Here is a 26,168-nt window from a genome sequence, read left to right on the forward strand (position 1 = left end):
GGGGAATGCCACTTCTCATACTGAAATGATACCATGCAACAAATACTATTATTTCATATGCAAAAACGGCTCGTTTGGGTTGAGAAAATATTTTACGTAGAAGAGCGAACAACGTTTCGACCTTCTTCGGTCATCGTCAGGTTAAAAAAAAAAAAAGGTAACTGACCGGAAGCTGACCACATGTTTGGAAGGGGTTGTGTATCTGAGAGTCGGAATGTAGAGGGCGGTGTTAGATATTTGAATATATAATAATTTTATTAAATTTAATATAGATATAAAGGCATTCCTTTATATTGGTTTATTTTGGGTTTAAGTTGTTGCATAAGTAAGGCTTCTTTAATTTTGCGTTTGTTTATGTTTGGTTTTTTTATTTAGTATTTGAGTGTTTTCTATAGTTATGTTGTGTTTATTTGACTTGCAGTGTTCGAAAACGTGTGAAGGTGACTTTTTTATGTTCTTTGAATCTGGTTTCCATTTTTCTACTTGTTTCTCTGACATAGAAATCGTAGCAGTTATCACATTGTATTTTATAAATTTTTGTACAGTTTGTGGAGGAAACTTATTGATGTTGATGAAGTATCGTTTAATTTTCTCAAATTCATTGTTGATTTTTTCTGGTGAGCATAGTTTTATGGCTGTGTTTATTTGGTTTCTTAGTATGTTGAGTTTTTGTTTTGTTTCATGTTCTGAGTTTCAAGGAATGTATAGTCCAGTATGGTTGATTTTTCGGTGGATTTCTGTTTTGAATTGTGTGTCGTTTCTTGTAATTTTGAGGTTAAGAAATGATATTTGATTGCTTTCTTCCTGTTTACATGTGAAGTTAATGTTGGGATGTATAGATTTAATGTGATTGACAAACCGTAGAAAACATTATACGCACACACCTAGAGAGAAAGCAAAATAAACCAACAAAAGTAAATATATCTCACGAATCAACAAATCATGAAACCATATACTGCTGCATACCATATATTCCCGACATCAGCAGACAAATCACCAACATTTGGCAAAACTAGTAACAAAATATGACATTCCAGTTAATACCAAATTTATTCAAAAACCAGGCACAAAAAAACTGAGGTCTAAACTATGTAAAAACTACATTGACAAACACCACACCAACATTATTTATAAAATACAATGTGATAACTGCCACGACTTCTATATTGGGAGAAACAAGTTGAAAAATAGAAACCAGATTCAAAGAACATAAAAGTCACCTTCACACGTTTTCGAACACTGCAAGTCAAATAAACACAACATACCCATAGAAAACACTCAAATACTAAATAAAAAACAAATATAAACAAACGCAAAATTAAAGAAGCCTTACATATACAACAACAAAACCCAAAATAAACCAATATAAAGGAACGCCTTTATACCTATATCAAATATAATAAGATTATTATATATTTAAACATCTAACACCGCCCTCTACCTTCCGACACTCAGTTACACAAACCCTTCCAAACATGTGGTCAGCTTCCGGTCAGTTACCTCCTACTTTGTGAACCTGACGATGAAAGAAGGTCGAAACGTTGTTCGCTCTTCTACGTAAAATATTTTCTCAACCAAATCGAGCCGTTTTTGCATATATATTTCTCAACAATTGGGTTTTCTCGACATCACTGAAATACAATTTTGTCTTCGTTGAGTTATATTGTCCCAGTTTAACCGATAATTGACTTATAGAATACTAACCAATGTTCTTATCTTCATTAGATTGCGATAAGGTAAAAGACGTTGATATCAGCTGTAAGTTAGTTGGTTATGTTAAAAGTATTCTTCAACTTTTCATATTTACAATAATGTGGTGATACGACACAATCATACCTAAGGCCATAGCGGTGAGTTACGAAACTGCTATGATGTAACTTTCAACTCAATGGTTTTCGTTCATACAAATTTCGTACTCTAAAATTATCTTTTTCTTCAGATGTATTAGCAAACGAATATAAATTAACGCCGTAAATTTAATAGTAATGTTTTTCATTTTATTTATGATACTGATTACTTTCAAAGTCCGACATCATGACAAAAAATGTTTATGGTGTTTATATCGTCAGTTCGTTCAAAAGTAAATTACAGAGTTATTTGTTTCTCTTCATTACAATCTTAATTATTTAATGTGAAATTTTAATTTGTTTTTTTTAATTTATCAATTTATTATTATTTATTTATCTATCTATCATACGTTCCTTTTATGTTTAGATTAGATACAGTTACGTTATGTTATGTAAAACTTTTCTTCTTAGTTTTGGTTAGGCTGCTTTTCATTGACAGGAACTTATTTTATAACAACTTTTTTCCAGTTGGTATATCATGTGTGATTAACAACTCGAGTTCACATTAAATACGATTTTTATGCACGTTATAGTTTCAATTAACAGCTGTTTTAGGTCATGTAAACATAACTGGAATCATTGCAAATGTTTAATATACCTAATTATCTTTTTTCCAAGTCATTGATACGTACTTCGTAAAGTATGTTATGTTGTTCTTTTAAGGTTAGTTTCACTTACTTTATTGATTATAATGTCTGTAATGTATTTAATGTATGATATCTGTAATGTATGTGGTATCAAATGGCTTAGGTAAATATTATTTCGCAAACTATGTTTATCGTGTATAAACACGTCTCAAAATACGGTTATGAGATATGATGTACGATTGGCGACTGTAGAATCTTTCATTCATAATACAATTTTTTTACTACATATTATTGACATCTTACGACCTATTTTCATTTTCACAAATGAAAGCAGTGGCTGTCAGACTAATAAAGTTCACTGTAGATGCTTTACTATTAGACTAATTAAACTTCGCTATTGATTCTACCATATACAGTCAGAAATCATTATTAGATGTGATTTTACCATAATCTTAAATTAAAATATTTTTTGTCAGCTAACATATACGTGATAAAAATCTTTTTTAAATTTCCTTTTATATTCTCTGAGTCACACTAGATGGCACTATATTCCAGAAATTTTTTTTATTGAAACTTCCATTTATTAAATGAAATCCTGATTTCAAAATATTAAAAAAATTAAACTTGAATTCATTGATTTCTACATATTTTGCAATTCCCAAAATATAATATTTTATTGACCTATTTTTGTTGTTTCCTCTTGAATAAGTTACTGAAACAGCTTTACTTTACTTTAACACTTCCATATTTCTTGCATGGTTACAGTTTTACTGTGATGAAGAAAAACAGTTTCATATTGTATTGTTCTATTTAATAAGATTTATCAAAATTGTTAAAAGTTGTAGGAGACCCTCGCTGGTACAGCAGTACGTCTGCAATTATACAACGTTAAAATCAGGGATTCGATTTCCTTCGGTGGACTCAGCAGATATCCTGATGTGGCTTTGCTGTAAGAAAGGACTCGCACCCTCAGATAGAGGGATAAAAGTTTAGTTCTTATACGCTAGTTCAGTTAATTATGAAGTAAAACTTAAACAAATACGAATAATTTATGTAAATGAAAGATATTTCTGAAAAAAACGACCCAGTCGAAAAATATCTTTTATTCTGTTTCGTTTAACATCCTGGGACAATATACAAAATTTCATTTGGAACGAGTTGAGGGTAAGATGGTTCCTCCGAGAAACGATTTAGCACCTATCGAGGCCGATGAAGAAACGATATGGCTCTTAAATTGTTCATAGATTACTAGAACATCATGATCTAATCTCGAGGAACATATAAATTTAAATTCAAAACTTCATATTTCATCTTTGTTTTCGTGTTAAGTTTTAGCTGCCACTTTGGGAGACAGCTCGACTCCTAATCTGAGGGTCCCGGGTTCGAATCCCCGTCACAAGAAATATGGTCGCTCTTTCAGCTATGTGGACGATATAATGTGACCTGCAATCTCATTATTTGTTGTTAAAAGAGTAGCCTAGGACTAAGGATAGATGATGATGAAAAGTTGCCTTCCTTCTAGTCTTATACTGCTAAATTAGGGGTAGGTAATGCAGGTAACCCCCGTGTAGCTTTGCACGAAATACCCAAACAAACGAAACTAAACCAAGTTTTAACTCTATTTCTAAAGGATACACCATCCCAACAACTGTATAGAATATTAACTATCAGTAGCAACAAACTTTACGTCAAAGCAAAAGTTGAATGATTATTTGACTGTTGTTAAGCTGCATTTTTTTTCTCAGCTTTCTTTGTGTACGTTTAAGAGGCTCTTGTACATTCAGTTCTACGTAACAATGTCAGTTATTTTGATAACAAAGTTGTATGTAACATCGTACGTCATATTTAATGTAACCGCTGAAATATCTTGTCCTTGTGAAAGTTTCGATACTTATTTCATAAATTAATTACATACGACATTTACTTATGTTGATTGTGGTGGATATATCTCAGGATTATTTGATGTTAAACACAAAGCTACGCAAAGGGCAATCTGTGCTTTGTTCACCACGTTTATAGAAAGCCGTTTTCTAGTTTTGTAAATCCGCAGATCTTTCTCTGTGCCACTAGAGGGCGATATATTTCAGGTAACAAAAAAATTAACTGAAAAGCCAACTTTAATTATCTTGGTGTTGAAAAAAAAACGTAACAAGCAATAGATTGGGGTCTACAAAATATTAAACCGAGTTAATTTTGGTATTGTTATTAAATTTAAGAATGTTGAAAAGGTAAAGACGAAACATATCCAGTTTAACGAAATATATATTTTTTTCATATTTTCATGACTAAACACCAGTGGCACCAAACATGCTCGCCCTTTCACCCTTGAGGCATTATAATGTGACAGTCAATCCCTCTATTCATTGTTAAAAGAGTAACTCAAGAGTGGGCAGTGGGTGGTGATGACTATTTGCCTTCTTACATTCCTAAATTATAGACGGCTAGCGCGTGTGTGGTTCTAAATTTCTATACTTTGTATGTTCTCCTTTTAATAGAAAGTCGTTTTTTGTATTATCATAAGAAGATATCTCTCAAAATTCAAACTCAACTTTTAAAACGAAGTGTAAGAATTCTAAGTGTGATTTATGTTTTGACGTCAAGTATTAAGAAAGACAGATTTAGTTTTTTCGGATATTGCAATAATTTTATTACAATATACAAATACTATTACTACACCAACAGGCCAGTCTAATAAATTGTGGCATGGATGTCTTGAAATGAACCATATGAGAGTATCTCATATTACTTTATAGTAACAAAGTATAGTAATAAAGATATTACTTTAAAGTAACACCTACAACTTTGCGTGTTAGGCTTAATTAAGCCTGTTAAATATGACTGAGTTTTCGCATTTCACGAAATTAAAAGTAAAGGTTTTACTCAGTGCCAACATGTTATTTTGAACGAACTCAAAATTCAAAACAAGTTGTTTAGTTAGATATCAGTTATCACACTGAGACTTCTACTCAGAACTTTCTAGTACACTCTAGGCTCTTGACATTCTTCTAAACGTCTGAAAGTATTCGACCCTTAAACGCAAACGAGATGCTGAAAACTCCATGTTTCAAGTAACATCAATAAAGATTGTTTTTAAATGTTTCGAGCAGCACTTAAACATAAACATCAAGTGAATTGCTAAATAATGAAAGAAACAACGAAACGTAAAATAACTTAAAATTGTTGTCTGGTAATGGAAATCGTTAAAATCATGTTTAACAAAATCGAACAAATCGAAGAGAATTTGAACTAGTTTATAATTCTATTTGAGTATTTCAATATTTCTATTTCTGGGAAACAAACGAAATGCACTAATAAAAAAGTGAAAAACAAAAATATGCCATAATTTTTACATTGTTTACCACATAACCCCAATGTCTTGATTGTTCAGATTATATTTCAACATGAAACATTTGTACATACTATTTCGTGAATTACTTTTGAAAAGGTGAATATGAGTTCAAAAGGGATGAATCTTTCGTGTCAAAGGTAAAAAATTCTGGTGACACTGAAGCAAAATAATACAGTACTTTTTGAATATTAGATATTAATTATTTTAAGTGTTTGGATATATATGTCTGTTTTATTCTTGTTACCTGTTCTAAACATTATACTGATGGATGTTTTTATCACTGGAAGATTATTCTGGGGTTAAAGAGATTATTCTAATTAATTTTGTTATTCTAGAAGTTAAATATTGATTTTCTTTTGCATGCTTAAACAGAAGAGAAGTGAATAAAACTGACAGATAAAAGATTAAATTGACACGTCCAAGTGAACACATTCTGGTTTATTGAGAAGTGTCAATTTATTCTTTATTATCCTTTGTCTAATTCCCACCCCAGTGGTACACCGGTATGTCTGCAGACTCACCTCACTAAAAACCAGTTTTAAATACATGTAGTTGGCGGAACACAGATAGCCCATTATGTATCTTCCTGCTTAATTCCAAACAAGAAATTATTATCAAGCAAAACACTGAAGGATTCATTTTGTCCACGTGACTAACATGCTGGTTTGACCTCAAACAGGCACTTGTAGTAATGGATATTAAAATGCATGAGTTTGAAATCTGAGAAAAAAAAAGATGCTTAATGTATACTGGAGTGAAATAACAGCAATGACATGATTAAATTGCGTTTGTTTATTTTCGAAACTTACTAAAAAATCATGTTTGTTTTCTTAAATAGATTTTTCAGAGTGAAAAGTTGCTCAATGAACGAGTTGATTATCTGAAGACTTGAAAACCTATTTAAAACTTTTTGTATCAATTAGTGCCACCCTTGCGCATTGGAGACTTTTTTTTTCTCTTTTTGGGATGTCATAGCTACGTCAAAGACTACTTGTTCTAACTACACAACTCAAGAAAACAAGTTGAGACGAAACTGAGATAATTAATTAAGCAATTGTAGTGCTTATCTAAGTGATTAAACAAAAACTGTTAGCAACACTGGAGGAATGGAAATATTTTCTCATTGCTTCTGAACAATTGGCCCAAAGATATACAATTTAGTTTTCCAATTTTTAAAGAAATATTATGAAGCAAATTATGTTTATTTCTTCATGAAGATGTAATAAGCTGATGCTGCTTTTGTTTGCCGTTATATGTAAACTTTTTACATAATATCTACCTGTGTTCCACCTACTGTGGGTTTCGAAGTCTGAATTTTAATGTTATAAGTTATCAGAATTGAGCATAAAACGCTGGGGTATTAATAATCATAACATTAATATAAACAATGAATGTAAAAGCTTCATTTTACCCCAAGTAAAACGAACCGACGTAAGATATTACTTTTACGCTTGTTTTGGTATTTATTATCTTTAATTTTTTATAATTATTATAAACAAACAATATTATAAAAATGTACCAGTTATAGACAAACAATAAAAATCGAATCCACCAGTCATAAGCAAACAACAGCAAACAAATCTACTTGTTATAAACAAACAATATAATGCAAATTTACTTGTTATAAACAATGTAATACAAGTCTATTTAACAGAAACAAACAATACAACAAAAATCATAAACAAACAATACAACAGAAATCATAAACAAACAATATGAAACAAACCAACTTATTGATCTTTATTTCAAAGGTATTAATACAATGTATAGATGACTTTTGAACACAAGCACAAACAATGGGCTGTCTGCGTTCTGAATTTATTTCAGTTTACTGGACACCTAACAACTGATTACTGTCTTTTACTATCTTGGATACGAAGTTACTATCTCTATCCGTCAGTAAGTACTGACCGTGTCTGGCTGTTATGTTATTAACAAATGCTTCAGGAATCGTTTCCGGTTTTTGATCAGGCAAGCAAGTTATTATTAAGTCATCATTATTTTGTTCAGTAACCACATTATCTAAATCACAAATTATTTGGCCACACACTCACGTAACATCATTAGATCAATTTTAAAATTTAATTAGCCAATCCTCAAAGTGAATTTATGGGATATGAAGTAGGATTGGTGACAGTCGAAGCTTTCTTTGATAATACATTTTTCTATAAGATACCATGACATCTGCTCATCTGTTTTTATTTTTAGAAATGAAAGCAGTGGCGGTAAGACTAAATAAATTCACTGTTGGTGCTTCACCATCATCTACAGTCAGAAATCATTATTAGATATGATTTTATCATGATCTTAAATCAAAATCTCATTGGTCTGCAGGCACATACACAAAAAAGGCACTACATTCCTCAATCTTTGATAAGAAATATTCATCAAATGAAATCATGATTTCAGAATATTTTAAAAAATCAAAACTTAAGTTTATAGATTTCTCACTTTTAGCAATTCCAGTCCCAATAGAAAATATTACTATTGACATATTTTCGTCGTTTCCTTTTCAATAATGAACTGAAACAGTATTGTACAACGAGCTCTTTGGCTTAACTTTACATTAACACTTCCATATTTCCTGCATCGCTACAGATTACCTGCAATATAGAAAACAGTGTACCATGTTATTGTACAATTTAATGAGATTCATCAAAACTGTTAAAAGTCAAACAGTATTATTATATTCACTAGCTTCTGATTTGGTGAACCAATAAGGTCCAGAATTTTATAAGAAATCTAGCGATACATCCGATACAACATAACTTATATTACAGATATTATAATCAATAAAGATAGTGTATCTATAGTTAAAAGAAGAATAAAACATTCTATACGATTCACGTATCATTTACTCGAAAACAAGATAGTAAAGTAAAGTAAACATTTGCATGGATTTCAGATCAGTTTACAAATTTTAATTGAAACAGTAATGAAGAAAGATAAACTTATTTAATGAGAACATGAGCTGTTAATCATACATGCTATACCACCTAAAAAAATGTTATTAAATAAGTATGTGACAATAAAAATTAACGTTCGGAAAGTTTATTTATATTCAGTTGTGTTTGCGTGTTTTTATTATTGTAAAGCCACATCGGTCTCTCTGCTGAATATTCCGTATATTCAGTTGTCTCTACTGTGAAACATAGAACAATAAAACTTTAAGATGTAATTATTGAATGCGCCGTATAACGTATAACTTTGAATAAAATTGAATAAAAGATAACGTGTCTGAACCTAACCTAAACTCGTTTGAGTGTGACAAACATATAAATAATAATAATGTGTAAAATAAAAATAAACAAATTAAAGTTTTTACGCAAAATAATTCAGATTGTAATAAAATTGTATTTTACTCTTGGATGAAGTTATATAAACCCCATCAGGCTTATTCAACACGATATCGTACTTTGAAAATACATCAGTATCAGAAAGAAAACTAAAAACATTTCCATAAAGTTTGTAGCGTTGATTTGTGATTTAAATTCGTTTGTCAATACATCTGAAGAAAAACCAACTATAAAGTATGACCTTTGTATAATATTAAAAAAAGTAAGTAGTAATCTGAGTTTTCATCGTTTCGTAACTCAGAGCTCTGTCCTTCACAATGATTGCGTGATAACAATACATTATATAAGTACGTAAATATGAAGAACATTATTAACATAACTAACTACCATACAGCTGATATCAATGTCTTTTAGGTTATTGCAGTCTAATGAAAATGAGGCAAGTGGTAAGTGTTTTACAGCTTATTCAGAAAGATACTTATCGGTTAAACTCGAGCACAGCTCACCGGAAACAAATAGTTTTATTTGTAGCATGGTATCATTCCAGTATGAGAAGTGGCAAAATAATTTCAGATAAATAGACCAAAATTAATTTCTGTTCATTAGTGACCTGATATCATTACATTTTTAGTGAAATATAAATTGATAACGTAATTCTTAGAAAGGTATTTAATTTCAGTATAACAGAAATCCCAGTAAAACAATACTGTAAAAAACGCTCTCATCATATAAAACAATAAAACTGTGTTGAAATTCCCACCAAGTTACATAACTTACAAGAGCGGAAAATGTCATAACACCAGTAAAATAATCATTATGTTGACACGATTCACTAAATTAATCAGTCATTTCTATTACAGTTATGAATACAAATTAGGCTAAACGATTTAGACTTAACATGAATAATGCCATTTATTTTTTTTCTTAATCTGTTCCATGTATGAATATTTCGCAATAAAAGTTGAAAATTTATGGGGAAGTTATAGGATAAGCTAATTTACATCGTACTAGTTTATGTGTGTTTATGTAACTGTTTGTCTCTGTAAAATAACTTTGGATCTATAGAATTTTCTTAAGATAAAAGCAAGTAACTTGATTGTTTAATGGTCATAGTTTCATTTATTTTTTTACAGAATTTCATTTTAGTTTTGGTGATTACGGTCTACACTCTAGGAAGTTACGCTAAAAATGGAAGTAACAAAATAACTCGAAACATCCACAATGGTTATAGTGGTTACGGAGATATAGGGGGGAAATAGGAGAGCTCTTGACAGACGTTGGAATAAAAGTGCTTTTGAGAAGAAACCAGGTTTCAGAAAAGGTGATGGAAATGGAAAATACAAGAAGAATATGTTTGGAAGAGACACAAGCTTAGATTTGGGTTTTGACAGTGACTCTAACTTAAGAGGTGGGTTGGGAAGAGGAACACGAAGAGCAAAACAAGCAAATAGGTATCATAGAATAGGAAGAGAAAGTGCAGTAAGATTGGATAGTGAGCTAAGAATGAATGAGAGTCTACATTTGGACGCATCAAATCATTCTTGCTGAGAATAATTGGTAAGAGCTCACTTAATTTTGATGTTCAAGTTAGTATAAATAAGTTAGTACATCAACATTTAAATACGAAAACGTTTCAAAGTTTCATTTTTCTAATAATAAAGTTAATCAATTTAACCACCAGGTCACACCTCTCGGCTCGTGTGTCTGAGGATCACTAGTTCAAATCCCTTTCGTATAAAACATACTTGCACTATCATTGGTGAAAGTGTAGCCGAAGAGTTTCAAAACTCGTGACTAATATTTTATATATTAATGAGAATATTAACACACAAGATAAAAGAATGCACACTCTGTTCTTTTCATAACAATCATACCATATCGTTACTGCTTTGTTAACTTTTTGAAAGAAGCTGCATTGTAAACTTTACTGATTTTAAAATTGTTGAATATTTAAATAATTTTTAAGTAATGTGTAATGTCTCAGAGCTTAAAATTTTTACCAATTAAAACGTAACGGTATGAAATGAAAAACATAAGGTCATCAGCTCACGTTGTTTATTTAATGAAAAATTACATAGTGGGCTATCTGAACTTTATATATCACATAGAACCTACATCAGATATTAGCGATTTAAGTCACTAAAGTCATCGTTAAGTCGTTGGGAAAAGAGAGAGAACAGTTGTGTTTGTGCAGCATAAGTAATCATCGATTTTATTAAAGGGTAAGAATGGAACATTTTAACTTCTACTTTAGAATTAGCTGAAAGGGAGGAGGAGGAGATTCATAAATAGAATAGCGTCTGTGATATATTATTTGTTACCCAAGATCCCACTGATGTATATATGTATATATATTATCTGTTATAAAAACATTTAATGGGAATTGAACTGATATAAATAGAAAAATTATATATATATATGTATAGATAAAAGTACAGTGCATATTGAAACCAATTACAACAGTAATCAAGATAATTTACATTTGTCTTCAAAGATCAACTTTCTCAGGAAAACAAAGAGAAAGTTTGCAGCTCTTTGTTATCCTGAATATCACGTACATAGGTAGAAACGTTGTTGTCTACTTCGTTTTAATAAAAGTTTTAATACCCATACTAAACGTCTTGAGATAATATTTGCTTCAAGTGGGTTTCTCGTCATCACGAATAAACTTCCCCAATCCTTGAAACATTATTGAAGTTAATTAAATAATTTACATTTAAAAACATGGACAATTTTGTCGTTTTAATTTAACTTATATTAAACTTTATATGTGTTTTTATTTTTATAGCTTCTTAGAAACTGGATTATCGCCGAAAAAAATGATGTTGGGAAATCTTTTTTTTTGTTCAACCAACAACCCGTAGGTTATATAGTGAAAGAAAAATATATTGAAATTATTGTAAACTGAATTTTGATATAACTAGATTTTGCATTTAAATTTAGTTTGATTTTCTCGTAATAAAAAATAGAGAACAATAATCTGAATAAAGTAAGAAATAAAGTGTAATTTAAAGTTAAAAGAAAACTTTTGTAAATCTATTTGTCTGTGTTTCTCCTTTATCAGGAACACGTTTCGTTACAGAATCATATGCTTAATTAGGCTAGTTTGTTATTAGTATATTTGGACAAAATTATTTGAATAATGAAATTAATCAATGGGTTTATTAAAGAAAAACGTCACGTGTAATTTTATAATATTTAGAGTCATTTATTGATTCCACAGAGTAGTTAGTTTCAACTTGTAAACTGAATAAAGTTTGACTCATGTAATCATAGTGTTTAGTTTATGATGAACAGTGTTTACCAGCGAAATGTAATAGTTTTGACATCCGTTATAGGAACTAACAGAAATGTGGGAGAAAATGATATTCACTTTGAAGTACCAGAGAGAAACGCTTCTTTAATATTTTTGTACCAATAGATGGTAGCATCAGATATTGATCTTTGTTTTTATATTCTAAAATAATTTATTCTTAATATACATGAAAAAACGTTTATAAACATTCTTCATCAAATCTTACATCTTTATTGACTTTTCACTGAAAACCAAATTTCACCTTTGTCGCTACAATTAATAAATCTCAGGATCAAACATTTGACCGTGTAGTAAAACTAATATGTCTTCAAGTCGACTTGTAGACGAAAGGCGGAAGACTTACGCCTGGCATGGTCAAGCATGTTAACGCGTGCGACTCGTAATCTAAAAATCGCGAGTTCGCATCCCCTTTGCGCCAAACATGCTTGCTCTTTCAGCCATGGGGGCGTTATAATGTGACGGCCAATCCCACTATTCGTTGGTAAAAGAGTAGCATAAGAGTTGGCGGTGGGTGGTGATGATCAGCTGCCTTCCCTCTAGTCTTACACTGCTAAATTAGGGACGGTTAGCACAGATAACCCTCGAGTAGCTTTGTGCGAAATTCCAAAACAAACAAACAAAACGGAAGACTTTCGAAACGTCGTCCTCTACACTTGTTTCACCACAAAAGGCAGTTGCCGTCCATTCTACAAACTTTCGTCATATTTTATTGTTTTCCTCCCATCCATATTTTTGTCTAAGTAATCTAATGCAAGTACAAAACATCAGAGACATACACAGGTGATGACAAAATATACACAACAAATTTTGTTTCGTGAAATACTAAGAAAATAATAATATTATTTTTTGTATTGTCATAATGTAATTCTTTGTGAAAAATATGTGGATTAAATACTTATTTAGAACAAACTTTTTGAAACAAAATAAATAAGTTTTATAATGACCATCTTTATAATAGAGAGAAGTTAAAACAAAACACGTTGAAGTTATGTGATAACTATTCACACAACTAAACTAGTTATTGTTTTAGATTACAGCTAGCCAATTATAAGTTGGTAAACAGCGATATGTGAATGTATGGAATTCACCTATTGAGTAAACTTGTATTATGTCCCAACCAAGGAAACAAAATCACTTCATTATATGTATGTTGTTTAATGTAATCGTTCAAGTCCCTAAAACAAAGTTTTTCGTGATTTTTCGCATGTACGGAAAAATAAAATTAGGCGCACCTGAATCCTGAGACAAGACTATAAAAAGATGCATGTTTGTAAGACGAAACGATTGTAATAATTTGGCTCATTCAAATAAAATTCGTAACTATTTACCCTATTAACTTGGTTGTGTAGCAATCATACGAAAAGCGAGCGGTTCTTTATATTTACTGACGAAAGACACAAATATTAAAACTTGCCACAACAGAAAAGGTGTTGCATGAAGTCGATAGCTCTCACTATACCTTCTCCCCCGCTGGTACAGCGGTAAGTCTATGAAATACCAACACTAAAATCGGGTGTTCGATACTCCTCGGTGGACTCATCAGATAGCCCGATGTGGCTTTGCTATAAGAAAATACAAACACACACTCACTATCCGTTATAAAACTGGAGACATAACTCAACAGTTGCAGCAAACGAAACATAAATATGTGAGTCAACATATGTTCATTCACAAAAATGTTTTGTTCCTGTTGACATGAACCGTAACTGGATAGTTCAGTTCAGTTGTTTTTTTGAAGTTATGTACAAATGCACACAAAAGTCTACTTGGGATATGTCTTCCACGGGTATCGAAACGTTCAGCATCCTGGAACATTATATAAAATGTAATTTGAGATTAGGGGTTGGGATGGGTGGTTCATCTGAGAAGAGGTCTAATATGCTATACTTTGTATTTCTTTAGATAGGAAGTCGTTTTTTGTATGATAATAAAATATACGTCACAAAAATTTCAAACTCAACTTTCACAACGAAGTGTAAGAATTCTAAGTGTGATTTATGTTTTGACGTCAAGTATGACACATTTAGTTTTTCGGACATTGCAATAATTTTATTAGAATATGCAAATACTATTACTAAATCAACAGTCAAGTCTAATAACTTATGGCAGGGATGTTTTGAAATGAACAATATGACAGTATCGTATGCGTGTTAGGCGTACCTAAGCCTGTTAAATTTCACTGAGCCTTCACTTGACACGAAATTAAAAGTAAAGGTTGTAAAAAAGTGCTAACATATTGTTTAGAACGAAATCGAAACTCAAGACAAGTTTTTTAGTTAGATATCAGTTATCACACTGAGACTTTTACTCAGCTCTTCGACCCTTAAATGCAAACGAGATGATGAAAACTTCGTGTCTCAAGTAACATCAATAAAGAAAGTTTTTAAAAGTATTTAAAATTTTTTCTCATGGCTTCAAATAGAAATTGGATCCTAATAAACTGGGAAGGGCCTTTAAATGATGTTTCAGAGTCATTTATCCACGATTCTTTTGAATATGACATGCATCTTGAAGAGTATATGCTTTGGAACGAATGAAAAAGTACTTCTTTTGTAACTTACGTTACAATTGACGTCACAACACGAGAAAAACAACATCCAATCATCTCATAGTTAAGTGTTTTATATTAACAAGTGTTCCGTTTTTTTCTTGGTTTCTAGGAAAACTTAAACCTTAGCATCAAGTGAATTGCTACATAATGATATAAACAACAAAGCTTAAAATTACTTAAAATCGTCGTCTGGTAATCGAAATCGTTAAAATCACGTTTATCAAGATCAAAGAAAACACAAGAGAATTTCAATTAGTTTAAAATTCCGGTTGAGTATTTTAATATTTTTATTTCTGGGAAACAAACTGAATGCACTAAAAAAAGTGAAAAACAAAAAAACAAAACATACTTTAATTTATACTTTGTTTACCACATGACCCTAATATCTTGAGTGTTCATATTATATTTTAACATGAAATATTTGTATATACTATTTCGTGAGTCACTTTTGAAAAAAGTCAATATGAGATCATTAGGGATGAATCTTTCGGGTCAAAGGTTAAGATTTCTGGTCACACTGAGGCAAAATAACATAATGGTTTAAAGTGATATGAATGATAAATATAGATTATTTTAAGTGTTTGTATATAATTATCTGTTTTATTCTTGTTACCTGTTCTAAACATTATACTGATGGATGTTTTATCACTGGGAGATTATTCTGGGGTCAAAGAGATTATTCTAATTGATTTTATTATTGTAGAAGTTAAATATTGATTTCTTTTTTGGTACTTAAATAGAAGAGAAGTGTATAAAACTGACAGATAAAAGAATAAATTGACACGTCTAAGTGAACACTTTCTGGTTTATTTAGAAGTGTCAATTTATTCTTTATTATCCTTTGTCTCATTACCCCTACTCTCCAGTAGAACACCGATATGTCTGCAGACTCACCTCACTAAAAATCGGATTTCAACAGCTGTAGCTGGCGGTGTACAGATAACCCATTGTATATCTTCCTGCTTAATTCACAACAACAAATTATTGTTAAAGAAAACACTAAAAGATTTATTTTTTCCACGTAACTAATGTGGTTGGTTTAACCTAAAAAAGGCGTTTGTAATGGATATTAAAATGTATGTGTTGGAAAGCTGAGAAGAAAAAAAGACGGGTAATATATAGTGGAGTGAAATAACAGTGATGGCATGTTTAAATTTTTGTGTTTATTTTTCGAAACTTTGTGAAAATCATGGTTTTTTTAAATAATTTTTTCAGTGCGAAAAAGTTGCTTAATGACCGAGTTGATTATATAAAGGCTTGAAAATATATTTAAAACAATTTGTGCGTTCAAATTAGTTCGACCCTTTGCATTGGAGACTCCTTGTTTTTTGTTTTTTTCTTCTGTAGAATGTGATATTTACGTCAACGAGTACTTGTTCTCACTACACAACGCAAGAAAACAAGTTGGGACGAAACTAATATAATTAATTAAGCAACTAATGTACTTATCTAAATGATTAAAGAAATACTGTTAGTAACATTAGAAAAATGGAAATATTTTCTCATTGCTTTTGAACAATAGGTACAAAGATATGCAATTTAGTTTTCCAATATTTTTTAAAACTTCACCAAAGCTATTGATTATAGTCAAAAGCAAACCACAAAATAAAGTATGTTTAAAACAGTGCCTGTCAACACTGTCAGCCGCAGAGCAGCACGAATGCTATTTTCCAAAGAGTAAAGATTCACTGTTGTATCTATACTGGAAGCATATAGCTGCGAAGAGTAACAAAATATTTTTATGTGTATTGTTCTAATAATTGTAAAATTAAAAAAAACCGTACTGTTCTGATAGGAAAGTATATTTACCTTCGTTGTTCCTAGCTTTTGGTATTTGAACATAAATCACAGAAAACTACTCATGCGATCATATATATAAATATTATATACCTTTTGTTGTTTGTCGTTGTTCTGTCATTAAGCACAAAGACACACAAAGGGCTATTTGTGTTCTGCCCATCTTGGGTATCAGAACCACGTTTTTTGCTATATAATACTAAGTACTTCTCCACGTTAAAAAAAATAGTATTTTGAAAAAAATATCACGTAGCGCCAGGCCAAATAGAATTTTCTTTTTGATATACTAAAAGCTCCAAGGATCGCGAGTTCAAATCCCATCACTTCAAACATACTCGCATTTTCAGCCATGGGGACGTTATAAAGTGAATGTAAATCCCACTATTCGCTGGTAAAAAAGTAGTTCAATAGTTTTCGGTGGGTGGTGATGACTAACTGCTTTTCGCTAGTTTCACATTGCTAAATTAGGGATGGCTAGCGCGTATACTCTTCGTGTAGCTTTGCGCGAAATTCAAAACACTCAGACAAACAACCATCCTTTTTACCTCCTGATGTTATCATTTACAAAAGCGTTTTGTTTACTTCTTACAGTATTTACTGAGTTTATCACCAACTGAATTGCCACTGATCTACCTTGAATTAAACTCTCTTACAATCGTGTTACTCCTTTGACAAGGAAAGTGTGTCAATGTGAAATGTTATTGAATGTATATATTGTGTGTGTATAATATTTTTAATTTGTAAAGTTTACTGAAAATATGTTTTACAAATTCTTAAAACCTATCTTTAGATTATATTTTGAAAATTGATTGGGAAGAAAGATCTGTTGATATTTAAATAATAAAATTATTCAGCCCTGATGTTACTCAGTTTGGCAAACTTGGATTTAATAAATGATATTGAAATTATAAACAAAAGCAACGATAGTAAACAATGATTATGGCCCTCTAGCAGTTCTTCGAGAAATTAAATAAACAACCTTTTAGCTGATTTACAAAAAAGTTCAAAAGCACTTAAAATTATGCCGTATATTATACAATTATTCCATAATCAGGTGTAATTCTTTATTATCAGTAATTAATTACTTGAATTAGTATATAAATATACAAAGGAACTTAAGCATAAATATAGAGTTTGTTTGTAATTAAGCACAAAGCGACACAATGGGCTATTTGTGTTCTGAAAAACCACTGGTGTAGAAACCTGGTTTTAGCGTTCTTAGTCCGCCGATATACCACTGTCCGATAGAAAAGAACGATCTTAGATGTAATCTAGTTAACATGTTAAAGGTAATCTGGAAGTTTGCGTATTTGTGAAGTGGCGGTGATATAGCGCTATCATAACTTAAGGGAATAGTTGTGAAAAATAAAACAGCCAAGATCAAAGTTGTTGTTCAGATTTTGCGTTGCAAGATCCTCGAGAGGTATCTGTCACAACATCAGTACAATAACGTTTATGTTGACTAAATTCACTAAATTAATTAATTATTTGTTATTTCCATTATCATTTTAATGGAAGTTAGGCTAAACGATTTAGACTAAGATGAATAATGTCATTTATTTTATACTTAATCTGTTCTATGTAAGAACATTTTAAAATAAAATCTTAAAGCTTTATGGAGAAAATGTTAAAATTTTAATGGAAGTTAGGCTAAACGATTTAGACTAAGATGAGTAATGTCATTTATTTTATACTTAATCTGTTCTATGTAAGAACATTTTAAAATAAAATCTTAAAGCTTTATTAAGAAAATGTTATATGATAGGCTAATTTTCATCGTACTAGTTTGTGTGTGTTTGTATATTATATGTCTCTGTAAAAGAACTTTCGATCTACATAGTTTCTTCATGGACCAAAACAGTAGCTTGTTTGTGCTTTAATGGTCATAGTTTCATAAAAAAAAATGAATTTTGATATTTATTTTTTTACAGGTTTTCATTCTACGTTTGGTTATTACGGTCTACACTGCAGAAAGTTAGGCGAAAAACAAAATTAACGAAATACCCCGAAACAACCACTTAATAGTATCGCTACAAATATGATCACTGAATCAGTAAACTTCTTCCTTCTAAGCTTCTTCCTTCTGCTGTTGCTCTCACATGGTGTACATGCTGTTGAAATTGTTGATACTTTACCCAGCTCTCGAACAGGGCAAGTTTCAGATTTCATCTCATATGTTTGACAGTCCTTTCAGATTTGAATCTACATTTATATTTTGAATGAACTGTAACTCTTTTATAATCAAAAGTCCTTGCCCGTCGGGTACTCTTATATTTAACGGATTTCCTGCATATTTAGTTTTACTTTTAAAACTATAGGATAATGTAATTTATGGGATATGAGTGGAACAAGTTCTAACCAATCTGAGATATCCACTATTCTTTAATTTAATTACTTCAGTTCGATAATGAAACCGATTTATATTTTATTTAGGGCTTAGTATCGACAAGGCAAGCTCTTATTTTACATTTAATATAATCAAGTTCACGGTGTCTTAATATTGTAAAAAAAAAAAATGTTTAGTGATAATTATTCTATTTTTACATAGCTCAGGGTCACATACTCTAAATGGACCTTCTACATATTTCAGCATATATTCCTCTGTCATTTCCACAGTTAGAGTTAACGAATGGTTTAAGGTAAAGTGTAAGGGTAAGGACATAATCCTATATAATTTGAAACTTCTATCTGTTGTTATAAAAGTATCTCTATAAACACTCACAGTGTATCCTTTACTGCGGCTGTCTTTACTTCAGTTTGTAAATAATGCACATAAATCTCTTCTCTATTTGTAGGCTTCACAGATTCTAAGTATTTTCAAATTCATATAATATTTTTTTAAATATATTTGGAAGTATAAAGTTTTAACTCAACTTTCTGTTTACACCTTCATACAATACTTGTACTAACTTAGATAACTCAATCCCACTACTTCCAACTGTAAATGATAATTGTTTTCAGTTATTCTGAATACTATAGTTGAAAACTAACATTTCAGATCCTGCTTTTTGAAGCTCAGACGGACTTATTTTGGTATGTATCAAAGTGGTAGTAATGTTTACTGGAGCTTGGGACACTTTTTTAATTTCGTGGTCATGTAATTCAAGTGCCTGATTTAATTAGTTCATTTTAGTCGCCCTTTAAATTAGCCATTTCTATAGATACTTGTCTTTGATGTTCTATTTTCTCTTTAATTCACATAAATCGTCCATGGTTACTTTTCGAAACAAAAATTTCAAAACATTTCCCCCAGCGTCTATTAAACAACGTTTATGTGGAGTGCGATCAGAAATCGGAAAGTTATCGTTAATATCCTTTAAATCTAATATAAAAATCTTTCTTAATGAGATATTGTCGAACGTAGGTCTAACAGAACTTAATTAATCTTTGCCGTAAGATCCTTACTAAATATAGGATCGCTGATCCGTAATTCGTCACACAACATTACGTCGTATTTTCCGAACCGCCACCCGGTAGCACAGCGGTATGTCTATGGATTTACAACATAAAAATCAGGAGTTCAATTCTCCTCGGTGGGCTCAACAGATAACCCGGTGTGGTTTTGCTATAAGAAAAACACACACACATTTTCCGAACCTCTATCATCGAAACTAACATGACAACTCACTTGAACAATATTAATTCTTCTCGTAATCAAACTATTAATCGAACGTACTGTGGAAACGGTATATTTTCAACAATTATCCACTTATGTCTTGATAATATAAAAACCTTCTTAAATAAAAATAAAGCCCGTCTTAAATTTTAGTGATACAATACTCACATTCTGTGCCGCTCTCTTAACACTTATCCGTAGAATAATCACCGAATTAAACCTACTCATATGTCAACTACTAAAATATATAAAGACAAGTGTCTTATAACCACACACACATATTTATAGAACTATATAGCAGTGTTCATACACATCCTATATTGTCTACGTTGTTCTAATTACAGCTACGCATATGGCTTAACATATTGTTAAGAGCTTGTAGCACAGCACAAGTTTCGTCACTAGAGCTAGCTTTAACTCTATTAATGTTATTTTTGATTCAAGGTATAGCTACTTGTCAATTGCACTTCACTCGTCTTCTTGTGGGGGTAAAGAATATTTCTGGTTGAGTTGATCAGGACCATGTGGTCTTATGCTATAATCATCAGTAACAGTATCAGCAAACCTCGTTATAGATGTTCTTGACATACTGTCCTTGGGTGCAGGGACCATGACGTCACTTGACACGCTGTGTCAACACTTCCATCATCTAATATGGTATTAACGTAATCTAAATTTTAATTTACTATTTCGGTTTCACTTAACTCTTCGTCATCGTAAGATAAATCTAGTTTATTTGAGTAATCAGATTCGACTTCAACATTTTTCTTTTGTTTAATATTTGAAGTTCCTTCTCGTAATCTATCAAATACACGTTTTAATATTTCTAAGTGTTCTTCCATAACCGCAGCGAACACTATAACATCATCAAAGTAACAGAAACATTCTGAATCTTGTAGATCTGATAATACAACGTTCATTAATCTCTTGGATGTTGAAGAAGCATTACATAAACAAAAGTACATTCTGAAAGTAACACAAAAGCAGTTCTACCCTTCTCTTTCTCTTTTATGTATACCACTATCCACTTTGAAATGAATAGACGAAAAGTGTTCTCTATTATTCAAGCTTTCTAAAGTTTCCTGTGCACTACGTAACAGATAAATGTCTTCAACTGTTACAACAATCACTTTTTCAAATTCTACCCAAAACCTTAATTTTCCGTCCTTCTGAGGAACACATACAACCGAAGATGCATGCAGACTCATACCATCCTCTATTACTCACTGTTCAAGCACATCTTTTACACACTGTTTTTACTCACACTTGTGTTTCTCTGACACTCTATGAGGTCTGTGTGCTATATGTTTATTGTCATTTAACCCTATTATGTATTTAACGTTTTTTGTACGACCAGGTTCACTTCTCCTACAAATATATTTCTGTATTTTTCTAGAATGTTATTACGCTATAATAATGTTTTCCTTCATATTTGAAATGTATTCCAAATTATTTTACTATTTTGTGTCTGGTGTTTACTATTAATTATATTATGCTGTACTACAGCAGCTAATGTTTCTCTATTAGAAGCCTTGCCTACTTCTAGGTTGTTAGGAAGTATATTTTTTTCTTTTTACATATCATTTTATATAAACGTTCACTAGTTTATTCTAATAATATTGCTAAATGAATTAACACCAGTGCAAGAAACACAGTCTATGAACACAATGAGTGAATTGTACATTGGTTCCAAAAGAAATCGAAAAGGTGTTCTTTTTAATTACAACATATGTCCTACAGCTTATTCTGTACTTTTGCAAATTCCGTAGAGTTGACTATCATGTTAGATAAAGTTTTCATGTTTTAGTGTGAACGAGCTGGCAAAGCACGCAATCAACACTTGATAAAGAAAAGTGGCTTTAGAGAGTCAGCCTGTTACAAAGTTGATATATAAAAGACAAACTGCAATATGTGTTTTAAAAAGAAAAGATGAATATTTCCACAAAACATCTAGATGAATCATAATATATATTCACTTGTTATCAATGTTATTCTATTTTCTTCAGTTTATTTATATTTTTCTTCAGGAAAATAATATTAAAAAAATGTCATTATGATGAGGGAAATCATAAATAAATGCAACTAAGAGATTGTTTTCTCCCTAATTTGTAAACAATTTCTACACGATAGAATAAAAAATATATAAATTTCGATATCTACGTATGTGAATTACAGAAAATTTGTTTTTAAAGCTAAAAAACTTGTATGTAATTTAAATTATCAGATCTATGTGATATTGGAAAACATCTTAGGAACAGTATTCAAAACTGCATAAGCAGTGATATTATTGGGCCACACACTCATGTGACACACACACACAAAACAATCTTTTTTTCTTTCTTTTTATGCTGTCTGAGTCACACTAGGTGGCACTGTATTCCAGAAAAATTTTAATAGGAAACTTTGATTTATCAAATTAAATCGTGGTTTAAGAACATTTATGAAAATAAAACTTAAATTTATAGATTTCTACATTTTTGGCAATTCCAGTTCCAACAAAAATATTTCTATTGACCTATTTTCGTTGTTTCCTTTTCAAGTAACTGAAACAGCTTCACTTTACGTTAACACTTCCATATTTCCTGCATGGTTACAGTTTTACTGTGATGCATGACACAGTTTGATATCTAATTGTTCTGTTCAATAAGATTCATCAAAACTGTTAAAAGACAAACGGTTTTATTATACTTACTAACTTCTGATCCAATGAACCAATAGTGATCAGAAGTAGATAATAAACTAGGGATTAATGCTGCTAATTCACAATAAGATGTCCGCTTATTACCTGCTCTAATATCGATAATATCCCATAAGATCTAGGTTATTTCTAAACAAGATGTAAAGATAATAATGTAGAGTGATCATGAAAAAGTGAATAAAATGAAACCTGATAAACCTTATAACATACATTTACATTTGACATGAGATATGAGTGTTAGACCTATTACACTGTTAACTGATATATTTTCTGTAAAGTTCCCCAGAGAGCTTCAACAAGGAGAAGAGTTTATCGTAATAGTATTACAATCACACTATATATGTGTAATATCTACTGCTGAATGCGTGTTTCATTTCATACCGGCTTATATACGGCAAATATAGTTTGAGGAATAATATTTAAGTTAGCCATTTCATACAATATAACTTATAGACATTATAAATTGAATATATTACAGACATTATAATAAAAAAGTTAGTGAAAGTAACCTGAAAAAAAGAATGGAACATATCATACGAAGAACATACCAATGACTCGGAAACATGATAGTAAAGTATATCAAACATTTGCATTAATTTCAAATATATTTAGACGTTCTTAAAAAGCTGTTAAGTGAAACTATAATATGGATAAAGGAACTTATTTAACGAGAACATAGTTGTTAATCATACATGCTATACCAACTGGGAAAAAATGTAATGATATAAGTACCTCTCAAAAGAAAATAGCGTTCGGAAAGTTTATTTATATTCAGTTGTATGTGTACTTTTGTTACAGCAAAGCCACATCGGGCTCTCTGCTGAGTTTTCCGTATATTCAGTTGTCTCTACAGTGAAACGTAGAACATTAAGTAAATAAGAAATAATTATCGGAACCACCGTGGAACGTATAATTTAAGTAAAATGAGAACTTTACATATAATGTAGTTGGCCTGGCATGGCCAAGCGTATTAAGGCGTTCGACTCGTAATCCGAGGGTCGCGGGTTAGAATCCCGGTCGCACCAAACATGCTCGCCCTTTAAGCCGTGGGGACTTTTTAATGTGACGGTCAATCCCACTATTCGTTGGTAAAAGAGTAGCCCAAGATTTGGCGGTGGGTGGTGATGACTAGCTGTCTTCCCTCTAGTCTTACACTGCTAAATTAGGGACGGCTAGCGCAGATAGCCCTAGAGTAGCTTTGCGCGAAATTCAAAACAAACAAACAAACATAATGTAGTCATAAATAAACTCAGATTGAAAGTTTCACAAACCGGAACATAAGTGTACCTAACCTAAACTAAACAGGAGTATGACAAACAAATAAATAATAATAAAGTGTAAAAAAGAAAACAAATTTTCACATAAAATAATTCCAATCGTAACGAAAAGAAATAAATAATTCTGTAATTTACTTTTCGATGAACTGACGATATAAACACCATGATGATCATTTGTCATGATCTCGGACTCTGAAAGTACATCAGTATAAAAAAGAAATTAAGAACATTTCTATAAAATTGATAGCGTTGGTTTGAAATTTAAATTCGTTTCTCAATGCATCTGAAGAAAAAGCCAATTATAAAGTATGACCTTTGTACAATTTAAAACTAACTAGTAGCAATTTGAGTTATAACAGTTTCGTAACTCATATAAATGGCCTCCAGTGTGATTGCGTTATATCACCACATCATGTAAATTCGAAAAGTTGTAAAATGCTTTTAATATAACCAACTAACTTACAGCTGATATCAGCGTCTTTTACCATATCGCAGTGTAATAAAGATGAAGACAGTGGTAAGTTTTTTTACAGTTTATTATATAAGTTAATTATCGGTTAAACTGTTACACAACTCACCGGAGACAAATCGTTGTATTTGTTGTACGGTATAATTTCAATGTTAGAATAGGCACTTCTCTACGCAGAATAATATGAGATAATTAGACAAAAATTAATTACTGTTCACAAGAGACCTGATGTTATTTCGGATCATTGTTAGTGAAATATATATTGAATCACGCTATCAAACACCATATCAAACACATATAGTGAAAACGAATTTCCGGTAGAATAGCACTGTGACAAATGTTCTCTCCATGTGAAACAACAAACAGGAGGAATTATGTTGAATTTCCCACCATGCTCTACGTGTGGTACCTGTCTGAACACTAGTAAAATAACGTTTATATTGTATCATCATCTGCCACTCAATTCCTTAAGGAACATAGGGCCGCAATCACTGCGGTTTCCGTAACAGGTTTTTTAAGTGAGTAGGTTGTTAGCCCACTGCACCTAGCCGTCCCTAATTTAGTAGTGTAAGACTAGAAGGAAAGCAGCTAGTCAGCACCACCCACCGCCAACTCTTGGGCTACTCTTTTACCAACGAATAGTGGGATTGACCGTCACATTATAACGCCCCCACGCCTGGGAGGGTGAGCATATTTAGCGCGACGTGGACCCGCGACCCTCAGATTAAGAGTCGCATGCCTTAACGCGCTCCGCCATGCCGGGCCAGTTGATATTGTATAGATTCACTGAATTAATCAATCATTTGTAATATCAATTGCTTTTTTAATACAAGTTAGTTTAAACGATTTAGACTAAAGAAGAATAATGCCATTTATTTTATAGTAATCTATTCCGCATAAGAACATTTTACAATAAAATGTTAAAGCTTTATGGGGAAATTGTAATACGATAGTCTAATATACATCGTACTAGTTTGTTTGTGTTTGTGTATCTGTTTGTGTCTGCAAAATAACTTTGGATCAACACAACTTCCTCACGGACCAAGCGAGGATCTTATTTGTTTTTTATTGGTCACAGTTTCATAAGAAAACTGAATTTTGATATTTATATTTTCAGGTTTTCATTCTACTTTTGATTATTACGGTCTACATTGTCGGAAGTTACGCTAAAAACGAAATAACCGAAAACATCCACAATAGTTATGATGGTAATGGAGATATAAAGGGAAATAGGAGCGCTGTTCTCATAGATAGGAATAAAAGTGGTCTTACCAACAAACCAGGTTTCGTAATAGGTAGTGGAAATGGAAAATATAAGAAGAATATGTTTGGAAGAGACCCAAACTTTGGTTTGGGATTTGACAG

General features: G+C 31.4%; 1 protein-coding gene and 1 long non-coding RNA gene across 2 annotated transcripts in view; one reads left to right on the forward strand and one right to left on the reverse strand.

The window, feature by feature from the left end:
- The window catches only part of LOC143254135 (uncharacterized), a 73,638-nt gene that overhangs the window by 5,780 nt on the left and 41,690 nt on the right, over nucleotides 1-26,168 (forward strand). The gene's annotated exons all lie outside the window — the stretch shown is intronic.
- On the reverse strand, nucleotides 7,502-20,825 carry LOC143254134 (uncharacterized). Its single transcript, XR_013029969.1, has 2 exons — nucleotides 20,528-20,825; nucleotides 7,502-8,386 (listed from the first exon to the last, which is right to left on the reverse strand). It is a non-coding gene; the product is annotated as an uncharacterized LOC143254134 (long non-coding RNA).

Source organism: Tachypleus tridentatus, chromosome 6 (assembly GCF_004210375.1).
Source record: "Tachypleus tridentatus isolate NWPU-2018 chromosome 6, ASM421037v1, whole genome shotgun sequence".
In the NCBI taxonomy this organism is placed as follows: Eukaryota; Metazoa; Arthropoda; class Merostomata; order Xiphosura; family Limulidae; genus Tachypleus; species Tachypleus tridentatus.